The following is a 7,037-nucleotide window of genomic DNA, read 5'->3' on the forward strand; positions in this document are numbered from 1 at the left end:
ATATGTTCATTTTTTCTTTTACTTCCGTAGCCCGCGGGGATGTATCAGTAAAAATATTGCTCAGGGTGACGTCTGCAAATTTAGACCCTATACTTTCTTCTATGAGTTTTATGGTCTCAGGTCTTATATTTAAGTCTTTTTTTTAAAAGACATCACTTTAGGCTTTTGCTCACTACTGTGTAAAATGAATTCCAATATTGAATCCTGGAGCTCCCAACAGCACCACTGAATTTAGCCCTTGGCATTGCTTGAGAACAGATGATTCATGACCAAGTAGGGGTGGAAAGAGCCCCAGCTGTGCCATGCCTGTCCTGGTCACCACCCTCACATTAAGGACTCCCGTCCCTGCTCCACTCTATCTGCAATAACAGCTGATGTTGGAATCAGCATCATGCTCATCGACAGATGTTCTATTTGTTAACGTGCTATTAAATAGACTCAAAATGACAGGACACTAAGCTGTGATAAACACTCTCCACCTACAGTGTACCATAGAGTATTTCTGGCTAATGAATTCAAGCAGAAAAAAAAAATTAAGCCTGTTTATTGTTTTAAAATCCAGATGATATTGGAAAATAAAATCAAGTACTGTGTTGATTCAGGGTCAGCTGGCAATTAAGAGATCAGTTCTTCCAAATGCCCTCATAATATATATTTTATCCCTCTATGGGTCAATAAACTCTTACAAGACAATACGTTTTACAGCCCTCCTCTCCATGTTATCACCAGTGCGGCAGTCAGGATTTATCACTTCTCATAACAGCTTTTTAGTTTCCCTCAGTGACTCCATTCTCCCCTCTACAAACTCTTGTGTACACCATCACCAAATCAACCTTTCTAGGATACAACTCTGACCATGACACTTCAAGTCTCAGAAACTCTGTGGCATCTCACTTCTTATAACATAAAATTTGTTTGGGTTCATTTTACTCTGTATTTGGGGCACCCTATTTTCTGGCCTGACACTACCTTCAGCAATTTACTTTCCTTCTGCTTTTATCTATGCATTCAACACTACAATCCAACTCAAAGATTTATTATTTCTTGAATGCTTTTCCATCAGTGTGACTTTATTCATGTTGTTACTATCTGGGAAAACCCTTCTACTCATCTGACATGTTCACTCTCAACATACAGTTTGAATGCCATTTTTCTGATACTGCCAACAGAAAATATTTTCTTTCCTATCAAATCTCTCATAATAGTTCTTCTGTTTTTCCATCCATTGATCGCCTACTCAGTACCAAAACTCAAAACACATCAATGAAGAAAACAGACCAAATTCCTTTCTTTCCTCAAGCTTATACTCTAGTAGTAGGAGACAGAAAATAAACTAAATAAATAAGTAAAATATAAAACATGTTATATGGTGATAAGATGTATATATTTAGATAAAGCAGAGGCATGGGATTAGGAGTGTTGGGAGAAGACTTTCAATATTAAATAGTGTTCATTGTAAGCCCCAAAGAAAAGATGGCTTTTGAATAAAGACCTAAACAAGATGATGGAGGAGTAAACAGTCTTAGCAGCAAAATGTAAAAATCCTAAGTTGTCAAAAAGAAAAAACAAAAGAGCAAGGATTTCTGTGGATGGAGTACAAGGAGCATGTGGGAGAATAGGAAATGAAGTCAGAAGCACTAAAGCGAGGTGACAATAATGTATGCCTTTGTACCATTGTGAGGACCTCCATTTATTCCAAGTGAAATGGCAAATGTATCATCCATAGTCCCAGCAAGAAACAGATGGTATACATAAACTGGGAAATTTAAGTATAGTTTAATAAATTTCTATTTACAAATGTGTACATAAGGTTTAAGAAACCTAAAATGAGACAGTATAGCATCCAGTACTATTAACAGTGGGAAGTATTACTACCCTAAGGCCTAAAGTGGCCAGGGGAATAAGAAACTGGGGGTATCTGTATGGGGTGGGATGCTGGACAGCACTTGTGGCTTTCAGTAGAAAGAAACACCCAACACTTGTTGACCATATAAAAGCACGAGGAAGAGCTAGACTTCATTCTCCTTCTGTCCACCAATCTCTGGCTAATGCTGTCATTACCAAATCCAACCAAAATCCAGAGACCAAGGAATCTTGTAGATCCAATCCCAAAAGTTTAGCCTCTTAGGGCATAAAACAAGTTAGATAAAGATAGAAAGGCTCTGGGGAGCTAACAGGATATATCTAGATCTGGAATCTATCGGAGGGTCCTAAGCAAAAGAGTGACATGATATTCCTTACGTTTTATCAGGGCACTGTTCCTGTTTTGTGAAGGATAAACCATGAGGGAACAAGAATGCAAGTGAGCAGCTACTGCAATAAACTAAGTCAGGGATAATGGGGATGTGAATCAGCATGTTAGCAAAAGAGTGGTAAGGAGGCGGGTACAGACCACGCATTTTCAAAAGTTGAGCTGACAGGATTTTCTGACATATTAGATGAGAGATATAAAAGTATGAGAGGAGCTGAGGATCAATTCATAGTTTTGGCTCAAGAAACTGGTAAAATGGAGTGGCAGTTTTGATGAAGGGGGAAGAATAGAGATTTAATTTTTTAAGTTAGCATGCTTGTGTGTTTTTCTTTACCCATATTTAGCTGCATACGCACAGATAGATAGATAGAGAGGGAAAAATTAAAGATGCAAGACAGAGAAAAGAAAATAACTGGAAGACTGACCCTGAGTGAATTGAATCCTATGCGCAGGTGGAAGGGTTTCCTTAAATCAGGCAAAATTCAGAGCAACGGGAATGAAGCTGAAGGTGAGTAGATGTGGTGCTGGGATTTGAGAACTATATTTCCTGGTTCTCTTCTACTGCTTTCTAAATGAAAAATGTAATCAAGATAATAAGTCTAGAGTGAGAATGGGTAAAGTCGTGTTGGGTGTTGGATATTTGAGACTAAGGGGCCAGATAGGAAACACTCATCTAGGAAGAAAGTTAATGGTCCTGGGCAAAGTAGTAGTATTTCTGGGGAGCAATAAAAGTCTACTTGAGGATGGTGGTCATGAAATTGATATGAAATCAGTCAGCATACTTATGTATTTTTCTCTACCACACTTGGCTACACATGTACAGGTGGTGAGTAGGTGGAAAGATGGGCTTACCTAGGGTGGGGATTGAGAATGCCTGCAAAGGAATTAGTATGTTGATTGACTGTGGAATTTAAATCACATAAACAATGGTGAGCACATGAGGTAATTTAGAAGCAGTGAAAGTTGTAAGATCAATAGATTGAAGGTCTTGGTAAGGTCAAAATGTTGTTGAAATAGGGTACTAGGTCAACTGGACTAGAAAGGTAGGAGATGACAGACAGAAAGTGAGCTCTTGAAATTAAGATTGTGAAGGACTTGAAATTATTAGATCTCATAACATGAAAGGTAAGATAATGGCAGTGAGGGAGTGAGGTAGATTGAAGATAGGCCTACTGGAGGGGAGGGCATCATTAACCTGAATGGCCTAAATTATTGGAAATATATTCTATGTGCGTATTTTTAGTCACCAAGAATTAAGGCAGTGCTATTGAGGGAATGACTGTAAGCCAGGTGTCAAAGTCACAAAATGAGGCGGAGAGATCAGGGGTTGCTATATGACTGCATTCAGGGGGCGATCTGGGTGATATACATGACATTTAAAGCTGGAGGATTTTATAAAGGAAGTAAGGACAGTGGTCCAGAAGCAACGAGAAGGAAGCTGGACATTATTTTACTCACAGGCCAGTTTTATATGGGGTATGGGAAGAAAACAGTCACCCTTTGAGAAAGCTAGAGGAGCAAAAGTATCATCAGGGGCAAACCAGCTTTCATTAGAGTAAGAAGAGAAGGTGATTTACACACAAGAGACAGAGAATGTCCCAAATTCTGCTGATGATTGACCATGAGTTCCAGAGGGCTTGGCGAAAGTGGTGTAGTGCTTGGAGAGAGGAAGGGAATGAGGTCATCAAATGGGGAGGAACAGAACCATGTTTGGATTCTAATGCAGGATATGAAGGTGTTCTGGGAGCCTTGGGTTCATGTGTAACCTATGATGAAATTAGTCTGATGGACCCCAGAAGAGAAAAAGATGGGAGATTGGATCCAGTTGGGGAGAGGGAATATAAAGAGACCTATGAGGAGGAGAGTTTAATTTTGCTGGGATGACCAGAGAGTCGTAGGTGTTTCGTGGTTATAGCTGATGCAAACAGGGACAGAGAGCATAATGAGATTTGCCCCAATATTCTCTAGGAAGAAAAAGGTGGTGAGGTTGTGAGTGCTGAGGCTAGAGAGATTCAGAAGTCTCTCCGGGAGTACAGACAATTCTGGGGCTCTCTCTTGATCTGTTGGATGGAGGAGTGAGAATAAGAACCAGGCTCTTCACTTTCTTCTCTGTATATAGTAATTTGTTTACATATTTTATAATACCTTGTTAACAGTTCCTTGACAGCATGATTATTGTCCTTGGCTTAGTTTCTACATATTCTCCAAGGTCTCCCACATGATAGGAACTTTATAAGCCATTTTGAAGTAGTGAGCAAGCCATCCTCAGTTACTGTTGAGCATTAACTTTTCTATTCTACAAATTTGTGCAGTATAATTGTTAAACGCTTTGTTTTTGGAATGCCTAGTGTCTCAAGTGCCCTGCCATGTCAAAAGTGAGGTTACATAGAGGTGATTACTATGAGATTTAGCCATCACAACTTACTCTCATTTTTCCAATCTGTTATACAATTCCCTATGTCTTTCTGCATCTTTGCCTCAAATGCCCCTACTGTACCTGTATCTCCTACAACTACTCATTCACTTTATAAACTTTTGTTCATTACTTGAGACTCAACACAAATATCACATGCTTGACAAATGTGTGACCAAGATTTTTTTTTTCAACCAAGTAGCCATTCCTTCTTTTCACGGTAATAGCATGCTGATTTTGTAGAGCACCCAGATCTTCTCTCATCCTTGTTGCATGAGTAGGATTACATCCAGGTCCAGAAAAGGGAATATGATATTAGCCTACCCAATCAGTAGTATTTTTCTGTCCTCATTAATTAGTCCAAAGAAATCCAACTGGGACTACCTACTGAGATTTCCAGGAGGGAAAATGGTCTTTTGTTGGGGTACTGAGAGAATAGAACCTTTTTTTTTTTTTTTTACTTTGTGGAAAGAGTTCACCTGAACCTGAGAAAGTCAACAGAGGGAAAAAGAGGAGCAAAAAGAGGAAAAGAGAATGACTCTGAAGACCTATTTTAAATAAATAAATAAATAGTTTTAAAAAAGTAAAATGAAGCCCTGAATCCAGTAATACCTAAACTGTTTTCTATCCTTGAACTTTTCAGTCATGAGAACAAATAAATTTCTTTTTCTTTTTCCTTAAGACAGTTGGAGCAGGTATCCTCCATTTATAAATAAATGAGCCATGACTAACACAATCACTTTCTATGACAGAAAGTCAGAAGTCCTGTGTCTAGTAATTAAAGTTCAAGCTCCTGAGAATTATTGGGTCTTCTAGGACCCAAAACAGGAACAGTGAATCTCTTAGACAGTGGGGAGAAAAGACCTTGCCTAGCACTGTTCTCCTCAGTTCTAACCCTCTATTTTTGCTTCCCATATGATGAATAACAGTAGTCAGGCCATTAATGCAGAGATAATCAGCCAAAGATAATTAAGGGAATATTTTTCTTCCTTGTGAAAGCTATCCAAAGTCTACAATTAAAGGTTCATTCGATTATGACAGTTCCCATATTTGACACAAGTCACATAGTCTGAAGATAAAACCTGTCCTTGAGAGAAATGAAGAAAAGTCTTAAATCAAAATATTTCAAAGGAAGTCTGCTTCCTATTACATTTTATCATAACTGCTTAACCTTAGGAAAAGCTTTCAACATATTTTATTCAGGAATTTCACATTTTTATTCAGAGTTATAAATCAATTTATCAGTTATTGTTAACTCAGCAACAACCTGGAACAGAACAGAGAAAGGTTATCCACAGAAAGCACAAAGAGAACTTCAATTTTGAAATTATTACTTTCTAATTTTAAAAAGTATACCAACAACATATCATGTTAGTTATTTTTGTGAAACACATTATCTTTTAAAGAATTAAAAGAGAGAAAACAAAAGCAGCACAAACTTTTTCTCTGGAGTATAATAGAATCATAGTCAGCAGTGTGTCTATAACACCTACATTGGTCTGGTCTACATACCTTCATCTGGAAAATCCTAGGCTAGATAGCTGCATTCAAAATCACCCTGGGGAATTACATTAATTGCATGAAATAGGCCATAGTGATTGGCCGTCAAGTTCAATTAACCACAAACATTGACCATTTCCTGAAGTACATTTCTGATGGCTCACATTGATAAAACTGTATGAAAAAAGCCACAGCTGTGTATTTTATAAATAGTTGTGTTTATGGTCAGTGTTTTCTTTCAAAAGGGGAAAATATTTTCTTCTAACTACATAGTTCTTTTCAATCTATCTGACCTTGAAATTTACTGTAAAGTGTTGTGTTGGGAAACAGCAAGGGACTGACTGGAGAGAGAGGGAAGTGAAGGACATTTTCCTACTCACTCTCACATACATCATGCCATCCAATCATCCTAGGGAATAACAAGAAGCTGATATAATTACCCCCATTTCAAAAATTAAATAACCAAGATTCAGAAAAAAAATTAACTTGCTCAGGATCAAACAACTCTTAAGTGGCAGAGCTAGTGTTTGGAAACAAGAGAAATCTGGCTCCAAAGGCTAAGTTTTCTTCACAAATCAGGCTGCTTCCTAATATGTCAAATAAACATGACTTTTAAATGCTTTTTTATGTTTTGGGTACCTTTGACATATAATAATAAAATATGATCAAGAATAGCTTGATGATTAGTAATTTTTATTATTTTGCTGTTACAAATCACAGATTATAACTATACTACAAAAATGGTCTTGTGAATCAAAATATACCTTCTTATTATGTTATGAAAAAAACAACAGTAGTAAATCACATTTATGCAACATTTTACAGTTTCAAAATATTTCTACATACTCTATCTCCTTGTGATTCCATTCTTAT

The sequence above is a fragment of the Hipposideros armiger genome, unplaced genomic scaffold, assembly GCF_001890085.2.
Source record: "Hipposideros armiger isolate ML-2016 unplaced genomic scaffold, ASM189008v1 scaffold_14, whole genome shotgun sequence".
Classification (NCBI taxonomy): domain Eukaryota; kingdom Metazoa; phylum Chordata; class Mammalia; order Chiroptera; family Hipposideridae; genus Hipposideros; species Hipposideros armiger.